This window comes from Lepus europaeus, chromosome 14 (assembly GCF_033115175.1).
Source record: "Lepus europaeus isolate LE1 chromosome 14, mLepTim1.pri, whole genome shotgun sequence".
Taxonomy (NCBI): Eukaryota; Metazoa; Chordata; class Mammalia; order Lagomorpha; family Leporidae; genus Lepus; species Lepus europaeus.
In genome coordinates this window covers 51,638,309-51,665,686 of record NC_084840.1, presented here as the reverse complement: position 1 = coordinate 51,665,686, position 27,378 = coordinate 51,638,309, and the positions used below count along the sequence as shown (strand labels likewise).

Sequence of the window (27,378 nt, the reverse complement as noted above, 5' to 3'; positions counted from 1 at the left end):
ACCAGCAGAGTCCAAGGTCATAAGAATGGGAGAAAAAATTCTTCACTGGGGATAAAACTGGTAGAGAGAGAAGTTACTGCTATTTCCACTGTCTGATTTCCAGACCTGTGAATTCTGGCTATGGAAAATAAAATCATATAATGATGGCTCATCTAGAACATGTCATACATGCTATCCACCATCAAGCTGATAATGTAACTGAGCTTCCAAAAGCCATTTCCTTGTTCTGTGAACCTAGATATGTGGAACATAGTAAGATCAGTGGATTCCATGAACAGAAGCCTACAGATACATTTAATTCCCTCAAAACTGAGTCTCTTGGTCAGAAGTCATGCTGTGTGGAATAACAAGATAGAGAATAAACCTTTCCATGACTTCATGAATACTGTTTTTGACCTTATCCAAAACTGCTAAATTGTGCAATAAATGGGTTGGTGTAGAAAGCACTGATGGGATATGTGTTACCTCTTTATCTTAGTGACAAGAGAGGCCTGAAGTAGTAACTTTTTTTTCATCTTGCAAGGGATATCTTACCAATGTCCAGACCACTAGTCTATAGACTTATCCCAGGTGATAGTACCTCTCTGGATTTTCATGGGATTTACTTCCCATATTTAATATCTTATCAAGGTAAGGTATATGAAATAATTGGTGTCAAGAACTGTTAAGCCTCTTAATATTTTGCCTCACTTGTATGCTAACAAATTATGTTTCATGGATACTGGTAGAAGATTTGAGATGCCTGGGTCTGAGATAAGGGACTTTATACTCCTGGCAATATTAGTAACCACAGCAACGGCATTTATACCAGTTACCCCAGCCTGAGTTCCTGTAGGGCGATCCAAAGAGAATGTTGTGTACATGTAATCAGTTCCTGAGCTTTAGGACCTTGAATTTTTTTTAAAGAAATTTATTTATTTATTTGAAAAGCAGAGTTACAGAGAGGCAGAAAGAGAGAGAGAGAGAGAGAGAGAGAGAGAAAGAGAGAAAGAGAGAAAGTCTTTCATCCACTGGTCTTTCATCAGCCAGATGGCCACAACAGCTGGAGCTGTGCCAATCTGAAGCCAGGAGCCAGGCACTTTTTTCAGGTATCCCATGTGGGTGCAGGGGTCCAAGAACTTGCACCATCTTCTAAAGCTTTCCAAGGCCATAGCAGAGAGCTGGATCAGAAGTGGAGCATCCGGGACTCGAACTGGCCCATATGGGATGTCAGCACTACAGGCGCTGGCTTTACCCGCTAGGACCTTGAATCTTTTATAATGGCTGCCCATTGCTCTAGATGGAGATATTGTCAGTATTATATTGTGTGGTAAGCATGCTTAATCTTTTCTTTGGAGGGAGACTATCTGTCTTGCAGTGTTAGTTGCTTGACAAATTTCCTTAAAAAGATAAGACAGGCCAGTGCCGCGGCTTACTAGGCTAATCCTCTGCCTGCAGCGCCAGTACCCCGGGCTCTAGTCCCAGTTGGGGTGCCGGATTCTGTCCCAGTTGCCCCTCTTCCAGTCCAGCTCTCTGCTGTGGTCTGGGAAGGCAGTGGAGGATGGCCCAAATCCTTGGGCCCTGCCCCCTCATAGGAGACCAGGAGGAGGCACCTGGCTCCTGGCTTCGGATCAGCGCAGCGCGCTGGACGTAGCGGCCATTTGGGGGGTGAACCAACGGAAGGAAGACCTTTCTCTCTGTCTCTCTCACTGTCTAACTCTGCCTATAAAAAAAAAAAAGACAATAAGACAAAAGCATTCAAGGTTTCTGCTTTTGATATAAAGACACGTGAAAAACATTACTAAGAGTTGGTCCTTTCAGTTTACCAGTGGGAAAAATTAGCATGATGTCACCAATATGTCCTGTGGAATGAAGAGATGATAGAGTTCCTTGAACTAAATTATGACATAGGACTGGAGAGTGGCTGTTTCTCTGAGGATAGTGAAGATAGAGTTCTGATCCTTCTGGCTGAAAGCAAATAGCTTTGTATGGTTATGATAATTGCTAACAGGTATAGAGAGAAAAGCATTTGCCAGGTCAATGACTGCATTTGCTTGCTAGGGACATATTGATTTGATACAACAATAAAACTACATTTGGAATAGTACCTGCAATTGGAATCACAGCATGATTATGTTTCTGAAAATCTACTGTCATTCTTCTAGATGAATTTGTCTTCTATACAGGCCAAATAGGTGAATATAATGGGTCATAGTAGGAATCACTCTCTTGCATCTTTCAAATCCTTGATTAGTTAATAATAATCTGTAGAATCCCTCCACGCATGTAGTATTGCTTTTAGTTTACTCTTTTGGTAAGTAGTGGCAGCTTTGGGGGCTTCCTTTCGGCCTTTCCACCACAACATCTTCACTTCACAGATCAGGGAAGCAATGTGGGGAGTTTGCCAATTGCTGAGCATGCGTATTCCAAGTATGCATTCCAGGCTGGGGAAATCACAAAAAGGGTGGGTTGGAACCCATTGAGATCACTATAAGAAAGACTTTATCAAACTTAGTTGATCACTTGGCCTTCATAAATGCCTGTACTATCTAGTACACTAGTGTTTGGTCTCCAGAAATTAGTTTCCATTGGAGCCATTGCCAAGTCATCTCTCAAATATTTTATTAATTATCCTTCCCTTTCACACAGTCACTCTGGTGAATGGGCCCAGGTCCTTCTAGAAAAGGCTAGAAGTGAGATTCACTGTAAAGTTTTGCCCTGTAGCAGGTTTCTTCCTCTAGGGGACTTGCCCTCACTTTAATTCAACAGACTCTGTTAGGACTGGGGCTAGGTGAGACAAGGGATGGACTTGTGTTAAAAATTTCTGTTTATTTGTATAGAAGTGGGGATTGGAGTGACAGAGCCCCTATCTGCTGTTTCACTTTCTAAATGCGCGTAACAACTGGGGATGAGATGAGGTCAAAGCCAGGAGCTGAGGTCTTCCACGTGGAGGCTAGCAAACCAGTCACTTAAGCCATCACTGCTGCCTCCCACAATCTGCATTATCAGAAAGCTAAGTAAAGAGCCAGAGCCAGGAATTGAACTCAGGTACTCCATTGTGAGATACAGACATATTAACAACTGAACCAAATGCCCACCCCTTGTGCACAACATATAAGATGATTATCATCATGGTTATGCAAGTACAAATTCTGTATTTGCAAGACCCCAAGAGTGGGTGCCTCCTTGGGTGTTATACCCTGGATGCCTTCTTCCTTCCTCATAGTCCAGGCTCTGAGCTGGACAGGGAACTGACTCAAATCTGAAGACTGGTTGAGAGCCACAACAATCTACTATGGTAACTCAATTCAAACATCTGTTCACCAGATGTAAAGGTTCCCTGCAAATACAAAAGGAGCCTTTAGTATGCAGTCTAAATACTTCAGTTCTAGGGACACCATGACAAACACAAACATGTTTAAATTCAAACTTTTATGGTCACTACTTTGTCTCTACCCATAACCACATGTTCTTGGGTGTGATTTGGTGTTTCTTCTAGACTCTAACACCAGGATCCCATAATGCCCAATGAATTTAGGGAATTTGGTTGATTGACAGCCACTCCTACCATCATTCTGGATTAAAGATAATTTTGCTCCCATATACTCTATGCTCATAGAGTGAGGAAATCATTTTAAAATTATGCACAATTATTATATGTCAATTAAAAAGAAAAAGCCTAAATGAACAAAAGTGGAATAGTCACTGAGTCTACTGGTGGAGCCAGTTAAGAAAGATGCACGGTCTACGCACTGTTACATTTGGTGACAGTATGAAAACTGCTGTGCCGCACGTTTCCACTTGTTAGACATGTCAAATTCACAGTTCAGTGGTACAGCCAAACTGACACTGGGCACAAATAACACCATCTCATTTACAATAGCAGCTGTGTCCAGCTGATCTGCCTGCTGTCTGTTCATGTTGCTCTGCTTTGAAGGGGTCCAGGCTTTCAGTGCACGGCTAGATAGAGAACACCAAGTGCCTATAATGGCCCCAAAGGGCATCCATGGCATCTTTTATCCCAGGACTAGTTGGTCAGACAAGAAATTAATACGAAGTCCTTGTTAGTTCTAAGCTAAGGCTGGTCTTGGGTACATTTGGAGGGGATCTTTTAAATAAACTCAGGTAAAAGCTAAGGAAACAGAATCACGAAGAAGGAACATAAGCTGACATAGCAAAGTTTTTCGAAATTCTTACCTCCATGAATTTATTTCCAATCACTTTTCACCTCCTTCATACCAAGAAATATGGCAGAAATTTACACTTTTGCTCACAAACTCTGAGTTCTTTTTGGATGAGCTAAACACTCTCAAATTCTCCTTTTTACTTAATTCTCCTCAGAAAATTTGAATTGTTCCATTAGTCTCTGGATTTTAGAGTGTCTAAGCATCAGAGTAGGTTTTAGGATGTAAATTATTTTATTTTAATTTTTGTTTTTATTTATTTGAAAGACAGAGTTCCAGAGAGAGGTAGAGACAGAGAGAGAAGGTCTTCCATCCGCTGGTTCACTCCCCAGATGGCCACAATGGCTGGAGATGTGCCGATCCGAAGCTAGGAGCCAGGAGCTTTTTCTGGGTCTCCCACATGGTTGCAGGGGCCCAAGGACTTGGGCCATCTTCTATTGCTATCCCAGGCCATAGCAGAGAGCTGGATTGAAAGAGGGGCAGCCGGGACGAGAACTGGCAAACATATGGGATGCCGGCACTTTAGGCCAGGGCTTTAACCCGCTGCGCCACAGCACCAGCCCCAGGATGTAAATTATTTTTTAAGGTAGTTGTGAACTTTAAACCGTGAGTCCCTTATAGAAAACTGAAGGACTTTCCTAAACTATCTCATGGTTTCCTACTGTAATTAAACACAACAACTTATAATTAATGCTTTCTTGGCTTTAATTAAAACATGTTTTGTTAGGTTGCAAACTTTGCACACATTTTACTTGGCTTCTAGGTTTTGCGTATGTGCAGTAGTTTAATTATATAAACAAAGGCACTATTTTAAGTTGGAGAGAAAATTAATATTTCTTATCTCTTTAAGAGAAGACATTTTCCTTCTTCTTCTCCTTAATTCATTTCCTTTGAAGCTCTTAGAATTGATTTCATAATATTCCAAGCCTTTGAGTTTTAAGGAGAAAGTTTAAACTGATAGGTGACTTTTATAAGGTTTGTTTCTCTTAGCTTGTTATAGTTTACAATTTGGAACAAGATGTGCCTAATATCACTTAGGAAAATGCACCTATTGTGTGTTGATCTCTATGCTAATGGTTTACAGGCATTGCTCTTTGCATTCACAAAGCAGCACTACTGAGATGGGCACTTAACAGGCTAATCCTCCGCCTTGCGGCGCCGGCACACCAGATTCTAGTCCCGGTTGGGGCGCCGGATTCTGTTCCGGTTGCCCCTCTTCCAGGCCAGCTCTCTGCTATGGCCCGGGAAGGCAGTGGAGGATGGCCCAAGTGCTTGTGCCCTGCACCCGCATGGGAGACCAGGAGAAGCACCTGGCTCCTGCCATCAGATTGACACCATGCGCCGGCCACAGTGGCCATTGGAGGGTGAACCAACGGCAAAAAGGAAGACCTTTCTCTCTGTCTCTCTCTCTCTCTCACTGTCCACTCTGCCTGTCAAAAAATAAAAATAAATAAAAATAAATAAAAATAAATAAAAATAAAATAAAGGATACTCACCTTTTAGTCAGTTTTGACAAATGTGTATCAACAAAGGGTATTTTCTTCATCCTAGAAAGTTTACTTATGCCACTTCTCAAACAATACCCTCCATGCACATACCAAACAACCCTTGATCATATTCTATCCAAATTGATTGGTTTTGCTTACTAGAATGTTGCATAGTTTTTCTTTTTTTTTTTTTTAAGATTTATTTATTTATTTGAAATTCAGAGTTACACAGAGAGAGGAGAGGCAGAGAGAGAGAGAGAGAGAGAGAGAGAGAGAGAGGTCTTCCAACCAATGGATTCACTCCCCAATTGGTTGCAACGGCTGAAGCTGTACCAATCCAAAGCCAGGAGCCAGGAACTTCTTCTGGGTCTCCCACATGGGTGCAGAGGCCCAAGAACTTGGGCCATCTTCTACTGTTTTCCCAGGCCATAGCAGAGAGCTGGATTGGAAGAGGAGCGAACCGGCGCCCATATGGGATGCCAGCACTTCAGGCCAGGGTGTTAACCCGCTGCGACACAGCCCTGGCCCCTCCAATAGTTACTTTTGTGGTGTATATATTTGGCTTTTTTTCACTGATAATATTTTTGTTTTCATTCATGTTGTTGTTTGCCAGAGTTACCCATAGGATGCCCATTTGTATAAGCCATGCTACAAAAAATAGAAAAAACAGAGAGGAAGAAGAACATTATATGAGACTGAGAATAAATATCTGTATGAATTCATTCAAAGAACATTTTGTTCATTCAGTTTCACTGTTTTTTATTGCTGAGTAGTATTCTATTACATGGATATACCAGGGTTTGTGTGTCTGTTGGTGGACATATGAGCTTTCAGTTTGACTCCATTATAGATTTCAAAAAGACTTTATGCCTGTCTTTGTATGAATATATTTACACTGTTTTAAATCAATGCCTAAGAGAGAAATGGCTGGGTCATATAGGAAGTATATGTTAACTTTATAATAATCTACCATTCAATATGATTATAAAATAAACATTCCTACTGAAAATACATAAATGTTTTAGTTCCTCAACATCTTTGCCAGTACTTGGTTTTGTTACATTTTAAAAACTATTATCCATTCAGTTATCATCTTCTTACATTTTTGATTTGCATTTCCTGAAGACTGATGATGTGGACATCTTTCATATGCTAATTGAATATTTGGATATCTTCTTTATTTATTTTTTATTTTTTACAGGCAGAGTGGACAGTGAGAGAGAGAGACAGAGAGAAAGGTCTTCCTTTTGCCGTTGGTTCACCCTCCAATGGCCGCTGTGGTAGGCGCGCTGCGGCCAGCGCACCGCGCTGATCCAATGGCAGGAGCCAGGTGCTTCTCCTGGTCTCCCATGCAGGTGCAGGGCCCAAACACTTGGGCCATCCTCCACTGCACTCCCTGGCCACAGCAGAGAGCTGGCCTGGAAGAGAGGCAACCGGGACAGGATCGGTGCCCCGACCGGGACTAGAACCCTGTGTGCCGGCGCCGCAAGGCGGAGGATTAGCCTAGTGAGCTGTGGCGCCGGCCGTGGATATCTTCTTTTGAGAAATGTCTACTCAATATTTTTCTCATTTTGATTGGATTGTGTGTTTTCTAGTTACTAAGTTATAATAGTTCTTTATACATTCTGGATACTAATCCTTGGCCAGATAAGCAGCAGATGTTGGCAATGGCATTTAGTAGCTGTGATAGAATTTAAACAAAGCCTAAGTAGATATGTTGGAAAGTCCTGAAATCTTAATCAATTAAGTACTTGTATACCTAAAATGATACACTGCAGGTGGGAGTTCAAGAAGGAAGTCAAATTGACCAGTTCAGAACTGCTTCTCTAATTCCAGTACTGGACAGAGGTTATATGCAGAGCCCATTATTGCTAAAATGAAAGATCTGACTTCCTGGTATGACCATATAAAATTTAATTAGCAATACTATTATGCAAATGCATTCTGGCTAAATGTGGCACTGGGGTAAAAGCTGGCTGAAAGCAGTTATGTCTGGAGGAAACATAACATTCAAAGAGGGTAGGTTGCTTCTGTCTAGAGCATATAGAATAAGCAAGAAATCCATCACATGAAACAAAGAATAATCTTCTGTGTGCCCCTTTTCAAGGAGAAACCAGCAAGGGCAGTCACTCAGCAAAAAAATGATAAAATAATAAATTTCAGATATTGGAGATATCATTTTGAAGACACACACACACACTACTTATTCAACTACTCTAGGAGCCATTTACTTCTAATTGCATACCTGTCAAAGAAAAGAACTTGGCTTTAAATTATTGCTGATTTTAAATAGTTCCTGGTCACCTGTAGCTCTCTGTTTTGCACAGAAGACTGAACAGATTTCTCTGAATTATTTTGATTGTGCAAATTTGTCTCCTCTTATGATGCCTTTAACATCAAGATCTTGTCCAAAGGGTGAAGTCTGCAGTCCCTTCGTTGTTGAATCTGTGGTTCGGAAATTGATATAAAGTTAGGCAGGAAATGAAGGGCAGAAAGCCTGGATCCATGTAGCAGACATAGGTATTAAAAAGGGTGGCCTTTCAAGTGAAAAATGGTATGTTTTCTCCTTTTTTCTTATATATTACATAGACATCCTTCCCAAGTATTTTTGTGACAGATTACACATTTAATTAAATTACATAAAACATGAAGGTGAAAATACCATTAAACATTATAAAATCTGGAGGCACCATAATTTTTGCATAATCACTCTTCACATGGGATATATTCTGTCCATTTTTATTGGCTCATGTTTTTGATGCTCTGCACCTTCTATGAGCACAGTGAATGTTTCATGGGTATGCCTCCATCTACTCTGTTATTAGATGAACACAGCTGAACAATGAAGTGCTGCTCTTATGTCTGCTAAGGGTCACAGAGGGACTTGGGACAGTGTGCCCTTTGTTTAACTTGCACTGCTAATAATGGGGAAGCTTTGTGCTTTTAGAAGAGTTTTCTTTTTTTATCACCATGTTTCTCAAACTGGGTGTGCATATCTTTAAGGGAACCCAGGGGAAAGTATAGCTAACCAATCGAGCAATGATCATATGCCAGGCACTATCACTGTGTCATGTGTTAACTCAGGTTGTCATCATACAAAAACCTTGGGAGGTGGGGACCATTATCACCACCTTTTGTAGCTGAGGGGACAAGCCATTGCCTATCTTCCCATGAATTAGGAGGATTGATCTCTGGCTCTTCCTTCTGCATCTCTTTATATTGCAGGGAACTCTTGTTTTTTGGCTCATTGCTTGGTGACATGATTTCCTGGTCTTGCTGTATTTTAGGAGACAGGAGGAGAGCTATTTGGAGTGTAACTTCAAAACCTTGACCTTCAGTGTCCCAACTTGCACAATAAATTTCTGATTAAGTTTCAAGTAGGGAGTTTGGTTTAAAAAATCGTTGAAAGAATTTATGCTGCCCATTAGCTCTGTTCTATTTGAACGATATGCTCATCGTGTCCTTATCACATTTCCTCTTTCGTGTGATAGACTTTGCTGATTGTTCAACTTCTACTCTCGGTTCTGTATGACCTCCACAGGCCTTGGCACCTCCATGTATCTCGAGTTTCCTCACCTGTAAAATGAGAAAACCCTTTCCTCCTCTGTGAGTCTGCTAGAGATTCACTGGGATGAAGTCATTTCTTTAAAATGCTGAGAGATGAAAGTGCCCAATGAGTGTTAAATGGCAAGGGACTCTGAGCTTGTGCACTCAGGAGCTTAGAACTCATCAGCTCCCCACTGCCCTTCTGATAGAATCCGAACTCTTGATATTCTTCAGCACCTGATCCCTGCTCTTCTATCAGCCCTCATCTTTTGCTCAGTCCTCTGAAACAGCAGCTGAACTTCTGCCACATGACTGCTCACTGAGCCTCCAAGTGCTTGATGCACAGCCTGTCTAGTCAGAACACCTTCTGCTCTGCCACCCTTGCTGACCACCTCCTGCTACTCAGGTTTAGCTTTGCCATTACCCTCCCTGAGATACCTTCCTTACATCCCATGTCAAGGAAACAGCCCCTCTTTTTTGAGCTCCCTTTAAAACTGCACACAACAGGTAGTGATGTCACAACCTCTACTTACATATGTGTAAGTAGACTGGACTATGCATTCCCAGGTTTATTATTGAATCCTCTGCAGCTAGCACAGTGCTTAACACATGACTGTTTTTCAGTAAGAGAATGAATGAATGAATGAATGAATATGCATTTAGGATGGGGCGGATTATCACGAGTTCTCCTGAGAGATAATCTGGAAGGGAAGGAAGAGGGTCAGACTGGATCTAGGAGAACCTGAGTCTTAACATCCATGACATTCAAAATTGTAAGACACATGGACTTGTTCTGTGAGCGACAGAGTGCCTATGCTTTGGTGTGGAAGGGAGACTGGTAGTTGGGAAATCCAAGCAATCGCTTAATGAACCTGGGAAATTTGGGGCCCTCTGCCATCTAAGCACATGACCAGCCTGTAATTCATCAAGTATTTCCCTTTGCTTGCCCTGAATCCTGTCACAAAGGAATTACTGTCTGTGACAGTCAGGCAGCTCTTAATTGCTCTGCAAGACTAGTAAGGCCTTACTTGTTCACAAAAGGTGCTACACAAAAATAAACATCACCCAGCAAAGCCTAAGCCAAATGATTCCACCAATAAAAGCCCCCTCCAGGAAAGCAGTACCCAATCTCACCTGACTGTCTGTGTGTGGCTTATCTTTATGTTCTATTTCAACACCTAGGTGATAAGAGAGTGCTTTTAAAATTGCAATCACCTATGGAGAACAAATGTTGTCCAGCTTTTTGCTTCATGCTCAAGGAAGATGCTCAGTAAAAATCTGCAGTTCTAGGTTGCTCCCATCATGGTGCCCTGCCTGAGGGATACCACCTTGCCAGGAAAAGGGTTCTATATCTAAAATATTAGAACCGTGCAGACTGACTGAAGAAACACTTTATTTATTTAGTTATTTTTTGACAGGCAGAGTGGACAGTGAGAGAGAGAGACAGAGAGAAAGGTCTTCCTTTTGCCGTTGGTTCACCCTCCAATGGCCGCCACGGCCAGTGCGCTGTGGCCGGCGCATCTCGCTGATCCGAAGCCAGGAGCCAGGTGCTTCTGGTCTCCCATGCGGGTGCAGGGCCCAAACACTTGGGCCATCCTCCACTGCACTCCCTGGCCATAGCAGAGAGCTGGCCTGGAAGAGGGGCAACCGGGACAGAATCCGGCGCCCCATCCGGGACTAGAACCCGGTGTGCCGGCGCTGCAAGGTGGAGGATTAGCCTAGTAAGCCGCGGCGCCAGCGAAGAAACACTTTAGTTAAGAAGTAATGAGAACTGCACATGGCACACAGATATTCCAAAAAGCAGAGAGAGAGAGAAAGAAACAAAGCAGGCTGCTGCTTGTGCTGCCAGTGCCTACAGCCTGCTTTGACTCCTACTCTGGCTCCCTGGCGGGGGGACACAACCTTTCCAGGAAAGGGATTCTGAATATAAAATACTAGAACTGAGAAGACTGACTGAGGGGAAGAATTCAGTAGGAGTGATGAGATTCTGCAAATAGCACAGAAACTCTGAAGGACAGCAAAGAGAAAAACACAGCACAACACCTACTGCCACCCACAGCTCCTTCCCCAGATTCCCTGCTGGGGGACGCCATCTTGCCACTCATAGGTAAGCAGAAAGCTGCCTCACCCCATCACTGCTGCAGATGGGCAGCCCTAGCTATGAGAGGTGCACAGTTCTCAGTGACTTTAAATCAATCGAGAGGGCTGGCTAGGATCCGAACAACTACTTTGCTCTCAAGAGGGAACCCACGCTGCCTCCCTCCATCTCCAAAGTGCCAGACCTGAGATGCTGCCGAGAAGCTGCAAAACACCACCTGTGTTAGCAGGCAGCAGGAAGCTACTTCACTGCTAGAAGTTCCCCAGAGGCAGCAGGGGAACTTTCCAGAGCAGAGGGCAGGCCCCTGTGAAATCCCACAGCCACAAGAGTTATGGGCACAATCCCTGGAATTATACTTGCTTGCTCTGCGCCATCTGTGGAAGTTCTTCATGGTTTCCTAGAGATTGTCACCATCAGCAGCCCATACTCTATCCAGAGGTCCAGACCAGAGGAAGCCCCTTCCACAACTCTTACTACAGGTGCTTGGGGGGCCAGAACACAAGCCCCAACTTGCTCTGCAGGAACTGGGGGTAGTCCCCTTTGTACTCTGTAACTCTGGGACTGTTAGTGCTGATGCGGTAACTCATGGAGTAACTTGTACTCATCTATGGGATCTAGAGGGCCCTGCCTGTATTTCTGTGTTTTAGGCTGGTGACTGCCAGTCTACAACCTCTCAGATAACTGGCATTTACTCTGTGAACAGTATGTAAGGATCTCACTGAATTTTGTAGCTCTAGAACTGTGACTCTTTTACTACTGCTGCTGCTGCTGCTGCTGCTGCTGCTGCTACTACTACTACTACTACTACTACTACTACTACTACTACTACTATATTCTCCAGAGCCAACAGAACATACCATTTGGGACACAGGGAAGGATCTACTTGTATTTCAGTTCTCCAGTCAGACGTCTGCCAGTGCACAATCCTCAGCATACCTATATTCACCTTCTGGGAGGGTGGCAAGGTCCCCTTAAGCACTGTCAGTGCTGGAATTTGAACTAGTTGTGCTACAAGCCCCAGCATTAGTCGTGCCCACACTGCAGGACCTGGGGAAGGTCCTATCCATATCAAACAGTCTAAGGGCCATAACTATTGGTGTCACAAGCCCCAGCATCACTCACTGTCAGGACAGTTCTGTGTCCCACAGCACTGGAAATGTGGCTGCAACCATAAAAACCTTCAATTGGTTGACACCCAACTCTGTGAAGACTAAAGACACACACCTTTGGAAGCTCATGTTCACTTTGGAGTTATACTATTACCTCCACAAACTGCTTCAGCCTAGACAACTGTAGCTGTTGTAGATACTGCTGACACTGATTGCCACTGAAGAAATCACTCAGAGCTTGTATTTCTGGGTTCACCTAGAACCAAAGCTAAGTCAAAACCCAAATGACACTCTACATTCCACCTAAACAAAAACGTATTTTCCAAGGAAACCCACTCTGTGGAGGATGGCCCATGTCCTTGGGCCCTGCACCCGCATGGGAGGCCAGGAGAAGCACCTGGCTCCTGGCTTCGGATCAGTGTGGTGCACCGGCCGCAGCGTGCCAGCCGCACGGCCATTGGGTGTTGAACCAACAGAAAAAGAAGACCTTTCTCTCTGTCTCTCTCTCTCACTGTCCACTCTGCCTGTCAAAAATAAATAAATAAATAAATAAATAAATAAATAAATAAAAGAACGGTTGCACCGGATGTGCAGACATCAATGTAGGGACACAGAAAACATGAAGAAGCAAGGAATTATGATGCTTCCAAAAACATAATAGGTCAGAAATAAAACCTTATCTGAAGAAAATCAATGAATCCCTGACAAGGAATTAAAAATCTTTATCCTAAAGAAACTCAATGAGAATCAAGAGAATACAGGTAGACAGTTTAAAGAAATGAAGAAAACAATAGATGACATGAATAAGAAATTCAATAAAGAGAAATCATTAAAAAGAACAAGCAAGGGCTGGTGTTGTGGCACTGTGGATTAAGCTGCTGCCTGCAATGCCAGCATCCCATATGGGCACCACTTGGAGTCCTGGCTGCCCCACTTCTAAGAATCCTAAAGACAGTGAGATAAAAAACCAAATTATATATAAAGGAAAACCTATTAGGCTAATAGTATTTTGTCAGCAGGCACCCCACAGGCCAGAAGAGAGTAGAATAATATATTCAAAGTCTTGAAAGCAAAAAAACAAAACAAAACAAAACTTCCAACCAAGAATGCTATATCCAATGAAGCTATCCTTTAGAAGTGAAGGAGAAATGAAGTATTTCCCAGACAAGCAAAGACCGAACTGTTTCATCATCACTGCACCAGTTTTGTAAGAATTCCTTATGGGAACCCTACATTAGAAGTAAACATCTTGGGGGCAGCATTGTAGCACAGCATGTCAAGTCACCGTTTGTAGTACCAGCGTATGAACACTGGTGTGAGTCCGGCTGCTCCACTTCTGATCCAGATCCCAGATAATGCACGTGGAAAGGTAGCAGAGGATGACCCAAGTACCTGGGCCACTGCCACACATGTAGGAGATCAGGATGGAGTTCCAGGCTTCTAGCTTTGGCCTGGCCCAGCCCTAGCCATTGCAACAATTTGGGAGTCAATAAGCAAGTAGAGGATCTCTCTCTGTCTCTTGCTCTCTGTAACTTTGATTTTCAAGTCAATCAATAGATTTTTTTAAAGAAACAAGTAAACATTATGAAAAGAAATTCACTAACAGCAAATATAATCAGTAAACAATCAACAAAATGACAGGAATTTTTAAAAAAATTTATTTTATTTGAAAGTCATAGTTACACACAGAGAGAAGGAGAGACAGAGAGAAAGTGAGAGGTCTTTCGTCCATTGGTTCATTTCCCCAGTGGCCACAACGGCTCGACCTGCGCTGTTCTGAAGCCAGGAACCAGGAGCTTTTTCCAAGTCTCCCATGTAGATGCAGGGGCCCAAGGAATTGGGCCATCTTCTACTGCTTACCCAGGCCACAACAGAGAGCTGGATGGAAAATGGAGCAACTGGGTCTTGAACTGGCACCCATATGGGATGCCAGCACTGCAGGCAGCAGCTTTACCTGCTACACCACAGTGCCAGCCCCAGGAATCTGTTCTTATCTATCAACATTAACCTTGAATGTAAATAGATTATGTTCCCCAGTCAAAAGATACAGGTTGAGTGAATGAATCAAAAAACAAGACCCAGCTATATGCTGCCTGCCACTTCACAGGTACAGATACACATAGATTGAATCTGAAGGACTGGAAATAGATATGCCATGCAAATGGAAACCAAAAATAAGCAGGAGTAGTTAGATAAAACAGACATTAAATTCAAAATTGTAAAAAGAGATAAAGAGGGACATTAGATATTGATAGGATCATTTTATCAAGAAGTTATAACATGATCTTAAATATATAGGCAATGAATGTATATATATATATTTATATATAAAGTCCTAAAAGGAGAGATGCATTCCAATACAATAGTAGTGGGAGAATTTGATCCTCCACTGTCATCAATGGACAGATCATCCAGACATAAAATCAAGAGATATATCAGAATTGAACTGTACTATTAAGCAAATGGACCTAACAATCATTACAGAACATTTCACCCAACAGCTACAGAATATACATACCTCTGATCAGCACATGGAACATTTTTTAGGATAAATCGTATCTTAGGCCACAAACAAAGTCTCAGTAAATTTTAAAGATTGAAATCATATCATGTATCTTCTCAGACCACAAAGACATAAAGCTAGATATTGACAATGAGAAGAAAAATAGAAAATTTACAAATACATGGAAATTAAACAACATGCTACTGAATAACCAGTAGTTCATTGAAGAAATTAAAAAGGAAAACAAAATTTTCTTATGACAAATGAAAATAAAAACACAACATATAAAAACCTGTGGGATACAGCAAACATAGAATTAAGAGGGAAGTTTAGAACAACAATTGCTTATATTAAAAAAAGAGAGAAAAAGATCTGAAATAAACAATCTAATGAGGCATCTCAAGAACAAACCGAACTCCAAATTAGCAGGAAATGGTAAATAATAAAAATCAGTGCAAAAATAAATGAAACTGAAACAAAAAATACAAAAGATCAACAAAATGAAAAGATGTTTTTGATAAGCTAAGCAAAATAAACATTTTTAGTGAAGACTAACAAATGAAAAAAGAAAAAATAGAACTAGAAATTAAAAAGGATATATTACAGCTGATACCACAGAAATACAAAGGATCATAAGAAGCTGCTATGAACAACTGTATGCTAACAAATCAGAAAACCCCTAAGAAATGGATAAATTTCTGCCAAGATTAAATCAAAGAAGATATAGAAAATTTAAGAATGAAATGAGATTGAAGCAGTAACTAAAAGTCTCCCATCAAAAAAAAGTTCAGGACTTTATGGCTGTACTGCTGACTTCTACAAAACATTTAAAGAGGAATTCTTTTCACGATATTCTAAAATATTGAAAAGGATGGGACTTTGCCAAACTCTTTTTTTTTTTTAACCAGGCCAGCATTACTCTATTACCAAAACTATACGAAGACGCAATATAAAACAATGTTACTGACCAATATTCTTATATTCTTGATGATCATAGATGCAAAAATACTAAAAAAAAATTAGTAAACCTAATCCAGCACTACATCAAAGGATCAAGTGGAATTTATCCTAGAGATGCAAGGATGGTTCAACATTCGAAAATTAATAGAAGTCATAAATCGTATTAACAGAATGAAGGCGAAAATCATATGATCATCTCAATAGATGCAGAGAAAGCATTTGCTAAGATTCAACATCCCCTTTATGATAAAGACCCTCAACCAATTAAGTATAGAAAGAACATGCCTCAAAATTATAAAGGCTTATGTGACAAACCAACAGCCAATATCATTCTAAATAGGGAAAAGCTGAAAGTATTTCCTCTAAGATCTGGAAAAAGACAAGGATGTTCACTTTCACCATTCTTATTCAACATAGTATTGGTCAACTGCAAGAGCAGTTGAGGAGGTGAAATAAATAATAGGCATCAAAACTGGGAAGGAGGAAGTCAAAATATTTATGTTTGCAGATGACATGATATTGTACATGGAAAACCTACCAAAACTCACCCACTTCATCAAAAAGCTGTTAGAACTGACAAACAAATTTAGTAAAAGTCACAGGATACAAAATCCACATGCAAAAAAAAAGTACATTCATACATTAATAATGATTTCACTGAAAGAGAAATCATAAAAGAGATCTCATTCACAATAGCTACCAAAAAATCAATATTTAGGGGTAAATTTAACCAAAGAAGTGAAAGGTGTCTACAGTATCACAAGTAGATCACCTCACCCCTGTCAGAATGGCTAAAGTCTAAAACACAAAGAGAAACAAGTACTACTGAAGACATGGAGAAAGGGGACCATTTACACACTGTTGATCAGAATGTAAACTAGGGCAGCCATTGTGGACAACTATATGGATATTTCTTTAAATACCATGAATATAACTGCCATATGATCCAGGAATCCCATTACTGAGTATATACCCCAAAGCTCACAGTTCAAAGAGATAGGTGCTCCACCATATTTATAGCCACACTATTCACAATGGCAACAAAATGGAGTCAACCAAGGTCTCCGTCATCAGTTGAATGGAAAAAGAAAATGTTGTAAGTATATGTGAAATGGAATGTTATTCAGTTATGAAAAAGAATGAAATCCTGTCTTTTGCATCAAAATGGGTATAATGGGACATCATGTAACTGGATATAATGGACATCATGTTGAGTGAAATAAGCTGGACACAAAAAGACAAATACCACATTCTCTCCCTTATATGTGGGAGCTAAAATTAAAATGAAATCAATAAAATTTGAGAACAGAATCTTGACTACTAGCAGCTAGAAGGTATGGGAGATATTTGAGGCTTTTGGATTTAAAAAATAGGGGAAGTTGGGTGTGGCTCATTAATTATGATGAAAGTACTAACGTGAAATGTTAGTAGGGAGAATGAAGTGGGGGTATGTGGGAACTCTGTATTACTATTTTATAATTTTTTCTTTGGAATTTTAAAACTATTCTGAAATAAAATTTTAAAAAGTATTTGTAGATCTGATTCAATTGATTCCTCTCTCGATCTCAGTACACCTGGGTTACAACAGTCATCTGTCATCTCACTGTTTGGCTTCCTAATAACTTTCTTAAAAATAAGTCCATTCACTTGTGCAAAGTGGGGAGACCAAGGAAGGTGCAGAGGAATGGGCTTTTCCTACCACCTTCCTAGACTCTGGCCACAAGCCCTGTCCATGTGGCCCTCTGTCATGGTGCTTTGCCAGTTCACTTCAAAGCAAGGTCTGGCCTTTTGAACAGAAGGCACAACAGGACTGACAGGATGGCCCTACAATGTGGTCACACATAAATACCTATGAGAATGAGACACAGCTTCACCCCTTCATTATGGCTCAGTGCTTTGAGGGCCTTTGGAGAGCTCAAAGAAACACCAATCCCCTTTCTTAGGGCTTTGATGTGCCACTGTAACGAATGCACAGTGGGGCATTGCACCCTGGTTTGAGTTTAAGCTGTCCTGTTTAATTTGAGCAAAACGCTCTTTACAAGAGAATTAACAACAACCACATCCCAGGGAAGTCTTCAAGTAGCAGCAGACATGACGTCTGCTGCAAGTGTCATGACAAGCACATGGCTCTAAGGACCTGCAGCCCCCACTAAAGAAGTGCAGATGTCTATATAAAGAAAGAATTTTGTTTGTAAGATGCTTTTGGTCTGGACTTTTTCTTTGACTCTTGTTAAATGGAGAACTTAGCAACCTATTGAAAAGAAGGCATTTGGTCTCCACCCTGTAGGGTCAAATTGCTTGTTCTTTCTTGGTTTCCTTACTGAGGAAGTGAGTTTTGGTGTCCCTGTTATTGAGCTGATCATCTTCAAAATGGATAGCGATGTGTACACCAGACCTAATGCTCCTAGTGGGTGATGCAGTCTTTTTTTTAAATATGTATTTATTATTTGAAAGGTAGAGTTACAGAGAGGCATAGGCAGAGAGAGGGGGTGGGGATCTTCCTTCTGCTGTTGCACTCCCAAATGGCTGCAATGGCTGAGCTGGACCGATCCAAACTGGGAACTGGGAGCTTCTTCTGGGTCTCCCACGTGGGTGCAGGAGCCCAAGCACTTGGGCCATCCTCCACTGCTTTCCCAGGCCGTAATAGAGAGTTTCGGAAGTGGAGCAGTCGGGATTTGAAATGGTGTCCATATGGGATGCCAGTACTGCAGCAGTGGCTTTACCTTCTCTGCTACAGCACCAGCCCTGATGCAGTCTTTAAATAGCACACAGAAATGGCTGTTCACAAACCTAGGTTCTAGCCCTGCCTTACCATGATTAGCCAGATGAGCCTGGATAAGTCACTATCCTGACTGCACATGACTTTACATCTGTAAAAACCAGCTGAGGGCCCTTCCAACCCAGCATCTGGCACATCTGGTATTTATCTTTTATGCATATCTTTTGGCTAGAGGAATTACCAACAAACTCCAAACTCCCTGGCACTGCTCTGAGATGGTAACTCTTCATCAAGAAGAAACATAGGCTCTAGTAATTAGCTGGGAAATTAAGTCAATTCATTATAAATTACCAGAGAGGGTTACTCAGACTCCAAAGTGATCTCTGCTAGCTCCGAATAGTTCATTTTTATTGTCCGACTTGGAGGTATTTTCCATATATAGAGCTCCCTTGTGTGATGTGGTGTCTCAGAGTACTCAGTTGCAACACAATCAGATTTCACAGAAATGTTAGGTCATTCCAATTCACTGCAGTTCATCTTTGCAATCACACGCAAGGCATGACCCAGAAAGAAAAATGAACAAAGCAGAAAGATTTTCAGCTGCAACCATTCTATCCTTGCTCATGCAAATACAAATGGACAGACAACTCTACAACATCCACTCCTGATACTCTTGGTGTCCACATCACTGGGATAAATGATTCTTCACATTCTCTTAACTGAACCAAACCTTAATATGTTCTAAATCTTGAGACCTTCCTGATTCCAGTGTGGTTCTTTAATGGCCTATGCAATACCATTAAACAAATAGTCCCTGTCAAAATGGAAGATGGTGATCATGCTGATTTTTCACTCTGCTACAACCAACTCCAAGGCCCAGCCCAGTGTTTTTGTTTTAGGAGGATCTTATCACAGTATCTGCATTGAGAGACACCCAGGGGGTGGCTGCAGGCCATACAGATGACAGTGACACAAAATCTTCTTTGCTGTAGTGAACCAAGACAGCTCTGAGCCTGGCCAGATGTGCTGGAGGAGTTCTCTATGTGTTCTCTGACTTTTCCTTGATTTCTGAAAAGTGTTTTAATTCGGTGACTGGGTTAGGAAGTAAAGATAGCTTTGCCTACCACCAGCACTTTCCAGAGTCTGAAATGGTAGATCTGACTCAGCCCACAAGAGAGAAAAAGAGAAAACACCTTGGGTTGGTCTCTGGAGAGCTCTATCTACATCAATGCACAAAATATTATCTGTGTGTGACTTAATAAAGCAACATCAGTGTCACAGAATCTGATCCTGTCCTTCGTAGCCACCTCGCTTTGGAAAAAGAATTCTTCACTTTTATATCAACCACACAGTGAAAGCCATCTTCCTTTACAGACCTAGCAGAGAACAGAGATAATGACTCAACTCAGCACACAAGAGAGAGCTAAGTGTCCTCATGCACCCTGGCTCCAGCCCACTGCCCACCCTCAGGGGATGATTAAAGCTGAGTCAGATTCTCCCCTGAATCAGAGGCACTGAAGTATCAATTTCCTAAATGGTAGTGACAGGGCTCTGGAAGAATTAATGAGTATCCGGCATTGCTGGGCTCCACTTCCTGATTCAGCCTCTGGACAGGGGACTCTGAGTCCAGATTTGTCAAGTGCTTTAACTTGGCATTATTTGAAACAAAAGTTCTCCCACTGATCACTCACTACTGAGGAAGACAAGGAGTGTTCAAGAAGGAAAACAAATACTGTTAGAGTTTTAGCAGCAACCTACTTAAAGTAGGAATGCATGGTCTCCAATTAGATTTACAGAATTTGCCATCACTGTGCCAATGTATGAATGTGTTTTATCAGCTAAATCTGTGACCAATCAAGTCAGGAAATTAAGAAAAAATCAGTTAAATATTTTGCTTGTCTGAGTTGTCAGACAAATCTACTCAAAGTAATCAAATTGTTACTGTTGAGTAGACACAAGATTCCTTTGAGAATTAGAAATCTCACATGTCAATACTTCCAATACAATTACAAATTCTTTAAGTCAAGAGTCCATATTTTTATTTACATTTAAACTTCAAATTCCTTTTTATATTTAAAGTTTTATTTATTTATTTGAGAGGAACAGAGTGTTATCCCATCTGGTAGTTCCCTTAATGTCTGCAGCAGGATGGTCATCATGAGGGTGAAGCCAAAACTGGCAGCCAGGAGCTTAATTCTACTTGGATTGAAGGAACCCAACTATTTAAACCATCACTGCTGTGGCCGGCGCCACGGCTTAGTAGGCTAATCCTCCACCTTGCGGCGCCAGCACACCGGGTTCTAGTCCCGGTCAGGGTGCCGGATTCTGTCCCGGTTGCCCCTCTTCCAGGCCAGTTCTCTGCTGTGACCAGGGAGTGCAGTGGAGGATGGCCCAAGTCCTTGGACCCTGCACACCACGGGAGACCAGGAGAAGTACCTGGCTCCTGCCGTCGGATCAGCGCCGGTGCGCTGGCTGCAGCACACTGGCCGCGGCGGCCATTGGAGGGTGAACCAACAGCAAAGGAAGACCTTTCTCTCTGTCTCTCTCTCTCACTGTCCACTCTGCCTGTCAAAACAAACAAATAAACAAACAAAAAAACAAAAACAAACTATCACTGCTGCCCCCTCCCCGCTCAGTCTGCCTTGACATGATGTTAGAGTCTGCAGCCAGAGGCAGGAATTGGTCTCAGACACTCTGATGTGGGACATGAGTTTCTTTTCGTTTTACCCTAGAAACCTTTGATTTAAGGAATACAAACTTCATGCATGTCATAAATGCAACTTTAGGAATATAGTGATTCTTCTCCCCATACCCACACTCCCACCCCTCCTCCTCCCTCTCCTATTCACATTCTTATTTTTTAATGAGATGTATTTTCAATCAATTTTATACACATATGATTAACTCTATACTAAGTAAAGAGTTCAACAAATTGTATGAAAAAATCACTTTCGTAATAGTCAAGACAAGAGGCTATTCAAGTCATTGCTTCTCAAAGTATCAATTTCACTTCAACAGATTGCCTTTGAGGCACTCTGTTAGTTAGCACAGATCAGTGGGAACATATGGTATTTGTCTCTTTGTGGCTGGCTTATTTCACTAAGTATGATGTTTTCCAGATTCATCCATTTTATTGCAAATGACTGGATTTCATTTTTTTTTTACCACTGAGTAGTATTCTATGTATATATCCCATAATTTCTTTATCCAGTCTTCAGTTGATGGGCATTTGTGTTGAATCTATGTCTTAGCTATTGTGAATTGAGCTGCTATAATCATGGAAGTACAGATGACTCTGTCATATGCTTATTTCATTTCCCTTGGGAAAATTTCCTGGAGTGGGATGACTGGGTAATATGGTAGGTCTATATTCAGATTTCTGAGGTATCTCCATACTGTCTTTCATAGTGGCTTTACCAGTTTACATTCCCACCAACAGTGGACTAGGGTACCTTTCCCCCCACCCCTGCTCCCCAGATCCTCCTGCATCCTCACCAGCATTTGTTGTTTGTTAATTTCTGTATGAAAGCTATTCTAATGGGGGTGAGGTGAAACCTGATTGTGGTTTTGATTTACATTTCCCTGTTGGCTTGTGATCCTGAGCATTTTCTCATATGTCTGTTGGCCACTTGAATTTCCTCTTTTGAAAAATGCCTTTTTAAATCCTTTGCCCATTTAAAGAGTTGCTTGTTTTGTTATTGTTGAGTTTCTTGAGGTCTTTATATTTTTTGGTTATTATTCCTTTATCAGTTGCATAGATTGCAAATATTTTCTCCGATTTTGTTGGTTACCTCTTCACTTTGCTGAGTGTTTCTCTTGCAATGCAGAAGCTTCTCAATTTGATGTAATTCCACTTGTAAGTTTTGGCTTTGATTGTCTGTGCCTGTCGGGTCTTTTCAAAAAAACTCTTTGCCTATGCCCACGTCTTTCAGGGTTTTCCCAGTGTTATCTAATAATTTGATGGTATTTGGTCTTAGATTTAGGTATTTGATCCATTTTGAGTAGATTTCTCTGTAAGGTGTAAGGTTGGGGTCTTGCTTCATGTGGCGATCCAATTTTCCCAGCACCATTTGTGAAAGAGACAGTCGTTGCTCCAGGGACTGATTTTAGCTCCTTTGTCAAATATAAGTTGGTTGTAGATGCGTGGGTTGATTTCTGGCATTTCTATTCTGTTCCATCTGTTTTTGTATCAGTATCAGGCTGTTTTGATTATAACTGCCATGTAGTATGTCTTGAAATTTGGTATTGTGATGCCTCTGGCTTTGTTTTTGTTGTATAAGATTGCTTTAACTATTCAAGGTCTCCTGTGTTTCCAGATGAATTTTAGCATCATTTTTCTATATTTGAGAAGAACATTCTTGGTATTTTTATTGGTACTGCATTGAATCTGTAAATTGCTTTCAGTAGTATGGACATTTTGATGATATTGATTCTTCCAATCCATGAACTTGGAAGATTTTTCTATTTTTGTATCTTCTTCTTTTTTTTCTTTTGAACTTGTATGAATTTTTATTCAAGAGAATGAAGCCAGATTCACAAAACTGTATGATATCATTTTAATGATATTCATCCATAGGCCAAATTATAGGGACAGAAAATAGATACATAATTCCAATGCTGGGGCATGGGACAAAGATTGGTTAACCATGAAGAGTTCAGAGAAAAGGGCTTCAGAATGACTGAACTATTATAGATAGATAGATAGATTTATCAAAATTCATAGAACTATTCACTAAAAATGGAAAATATTATGGTATTTATACCTTAATAAAAAGATCACCCTTGTTCCAATCACAAGACTGAGCTAATTACTTTACCTCCATTCAATGTTCTAAAGGGTAATGTTTTGTAATTCATATTGTAGAGACCTTTGATATACTTGGTTAAATTTATTCCAAGGTATTTGATTTTTTTTTGTAGCTATTGTGAATGGGATTGATCTTTATTTCTTAGTCGTGGCATTGTCTGTGTATACAAAGGCTGCTGATTTTTGATTGTTCATTTTATATCCTGTCACTTTACCAACCTCTTCTGTAAGTTGCAATAGTCTCTTAGTGGAGTCTTTTGATCCCCTATATACAAAGAATCATGTCATCTGAAAATAGGTGCAGTTAGACTTCCTCCATCCCAATTTGTATCCCTTTGATTTTTTTTCTTGTCTAAAGGCTCTGTCTAAAACTTCCAGGATTATATTGAATAGCAATGGTGAAGGTTGGCATTCTTGACTGGTTTCAGATCTTAGTGGGAATGCTTCCAACTTCTTCCTATTTAGGAGGATACTGGCCATGGATTTTTCATAAACTGCCTTGATTGTGTTAAGGAATGTTCCTTCTATACCCAATTTGCTTTAAGTTTTGTCATGAAAGGATGTTGTATTTTTATCAAATGCTTTCGCTTCATTGAGATTATCTATTGAGATAATCATATGGTTTTTGTTCTTCAGTTTGTTAATGTGATGTATCACATTGATGATTTGCAAATGTTGAACCATCCCTGCATACAAGGGATAAATCCCACTATTTATTAGTATTTTGTTGAGAATTTTTGCATCTTTGTTCATCAGAGAAATTGGCCTGTAGTTCTCTTTCTCTATTCTACATTTTTCAGGTTTAGGAATTAAGTTGATGCTTGCTTCATAGAAGGAGTTTGGGAGGATTCCCTCCTTTTCAATTGTTTTGAACAGCTTGAGGAGAATTGAAGTTAGTTCTTCCTTAAATGTCTGGTAGAACTTAGTAGTGAAGCCATCCAGTCCTAGGCTTTTCTAAGCTGGGAGGGTCTTTATTACTGATCAAATGTCTGTCTTGGATATTTGTTTAGTTTTCTGTGTCTTCGTGGCTCAAATTAGGTAGGTTGTATAAGTGCAGGAATCTTATAGGTGTCTCGATTTGTTGGCATTCAGTTTTTTTGTAGTAATTTCTGATGATCCTTTTTATTTCTGTGGTATCTGTTTTTACATTTGCTTTTTCATCTCTAATTTTATTGATTTATGTCTTCTCTCTCTCTCTCTCTCTCTCTCTCTCTCTCTCTCTCTCTCTTTGGTTAGCTGGGCCATGGTTTGTCAATTTCATTTTTTTCAAAAAATCAACTTTTCTTTTCACTGATCTTTTGTAATTTTTTATTTTAGTTTAATTTATTTCTTCTCTAATTTTAATTATTTCTTTTCTCCTACTAGTTTTGGGTTTTGTTTCCTGTTGTTTTTCTAGGTCCTTGAGATGTTTTGATAGGTCATTTATTTAATTTTTGTGTTAAAGTCTATTTTGTCTGATATTAGAATGGCTACCCCTATTCCTTTTTGGTTTCTGTTAGCATGGAATATCTTTTTCCATGCATTCACTTTCAGCCTGTGTGTATCTTTGTTGATGAGATGTGTTTCCTGTATGCAGCACATAGATGGGTTTTGTTTTTTAATTCCTTCTGCCAGTCCGTATCTTTTAACTGGAGAGTTGAGGCTATTTACATTCAAGGTGACTATTGATAAGTAACAACTTGGTCCTGCCATTTTCCCATAAATATTCCTTTTGTTTACTTTGGATTTCCATTGTACTTTTGCTGGGAGATTTTTTTGCCTTTACCTTCTTTCATAGTATTGACCATGTTTCTGTGTGTAGCACATCCTTAAGCATCTTTTGTAAGGCTGGATAGGTGGTGATAAATTCTTTCAATTCTTGTTTGTTAAGGAAGGTCTTTATTTCACCTTCATTCACATATGAGAGCTTTGTTGGGTACAGTATTCTGGGTTGACAGTTTTTTTCCTCTTAAGACTTGGAATATATCTCACCATTCTCTCTTACCCTGTAGGGTTTCTGATGAGAAGTCTGCTGTGAGTTTAATTGGAGATCCTCTGAAAGTAATCTGGCATTTCTCTAGTGCCTATTTTAGAACCTTTTCTTTATGTTTTACTGTAGAGAGTTTGACTACAATGCGTCATGACGAGGATCTTTTCTCATCATGTCTGTTAGGAGTTCTATGTGCTTCGTGTACTTGGACGTCCCTTTCTTTCTCCAAATTAGGGACGTTTTCTGTAATTATTTCACTAAAAAGACCTTGTAATCCATTGTGTCTTTCATGCCTTCAGAAATTCCTAAGACCTGTATGTTGGGTCATTTGATAGTATCCCATAAAACTCTGACACCTTTTTTTAGTTTTCTAATTTCTTCTTCTTCTTCTTCTTCTTTTTTTTTTTTTTTTTGGTATGACTGAAAAAAAATTGGCAGAGGTTTGTCTTCTAACTCAGATATTCTTTTTTTCTGCCTCACCAACTCTGTTCTTAAGGCTTTCCACTGTGTTTTTTATTTGTTCTACTGAATTCTTCATTTCCAATATTTTATTTTGGTTTCTCCTTAAAATCTCTATTTTCTGTCCCCACTTAATGCTGTATAATTGTTCAGACCTGATTAATGCCACTCTTAGGATCATTGGCTACTATCCTCACCCTGTCTTTTATGACCTTGTCTAAATATGATCAGAGTCGGCGAACTTGGAAGGCTTCCATAGCCTTGGCAACTCATGACGACAGCCTAGGGTGGTTACTGGCGCCATCAACTAGAGTGTCAATTTGTTGGGTCAACAACAGGAGTCACTGTGCACTTGCTCCCCATGTGGGATCTCTGTCCTTAATGTGCTGTACATTGTGATTTAATGCTATAACTAGTACTCAAACAGTATGTTTCATGTTGTGTTTCTATGTGGGTGCAAACTGTTGAAATCTTTACTTAATATATACTAAATTGATCTTCTGTATATAAAGAGAATTGAAAATAAATCTTGATGTGAATGGAAGGGGAGAGGAAGTGGGAGAGGGGAGGGTTGCAGGTGGGAGGGAAGTTACGGGAGGGGGAAGCCATTGTAATCCATAAGCTGTACACTGGAAATTTATATTCATTAAATAAAAGTTAAAAAATAAAAAAATAAAAAATATCTCTATTTTCTGGGGAAAATTCTCATTCATGTCATGTATGGGTTTCTTTAGTTCATGAATTTGCTTCTGATTACTTCTAAGTAATTATAAGATCAATTTTTTGAATTCCCTTTCTGGCATTTCAATGATCTCTTAATCTTTACATTCTATTAGTGAAGTGTTGTTCTTTTGAGGGTGTCATGTTGTCTTCTTTATTCTTGTTTCTTGAATTGCTGTGTTTATTATTAGGCATTTGTGGTGATACTTGTTATTTTTTCCCCTTGTGATGGCTTTTATCTTTGAACTATTCCTTTGTGCCTTAGTGGAATGTCCACTCTTTCAGTTAATACCCAGAAGCATGTGCTGGGTGTGTTCAGGGGGTTCTGTTCAGTAATTCAGGGTGAGGAGAGTGTCCAAGGTGACACCAAGTTAGGCATGATAAATCTCTCTCTCTCTCTCCCTCTCTCTCTCTCTCTCTCTTTTTATTAGAGGGGAGGTTTGTTCTGCTATGTTGACTTATTCTCATGCTTACCTTCTCTCCTCAAAGGAGACCAATGCCTGGGCACTACCCCCAGTGGGTTTGGTTTTCATCTACGCTGCCACAAGAAACAAAGGATGTGAACATGGATCCTGCAGCATTGAGCCTCACCAGGGAATCATGGAGTCTTGAGAATGTGGAGCCACCCACAGTGACTACCCAAAGTTCCAGCCACACCCTGTGCTCTCCCATGCAGACACAGTGTTTTCATAGTCCTAGCACGCAAGAGTCTCAAAGTTATGAGCTCCTAACTCCCTGTCAATTCTCCCAGCCAGACTCGGGTGTCTCCTCTCGGCTGGTTGCTGGGCATGCAGACATGAGCTGGCACAGCTGTTATGTATGTCCAAAATGATGCCTG

At 40.6% G+C, this 27,378-nt stretch overlaps 1 long non-coding RNA gene across 2 annotated transcripts in view; it reads left to right on the top strand.

Annotated features, from left to right (window-relative positions):
• LOC133773786 (uncharacterized) overlaps positions 1 to 27,378 on the top strand; it is a 316,253-nt gene that overhangs the window by 26,764 nt on the left and 262,111 nt on the right. The gene's annotated exons all lie outside the window — the stretch shown is intronic.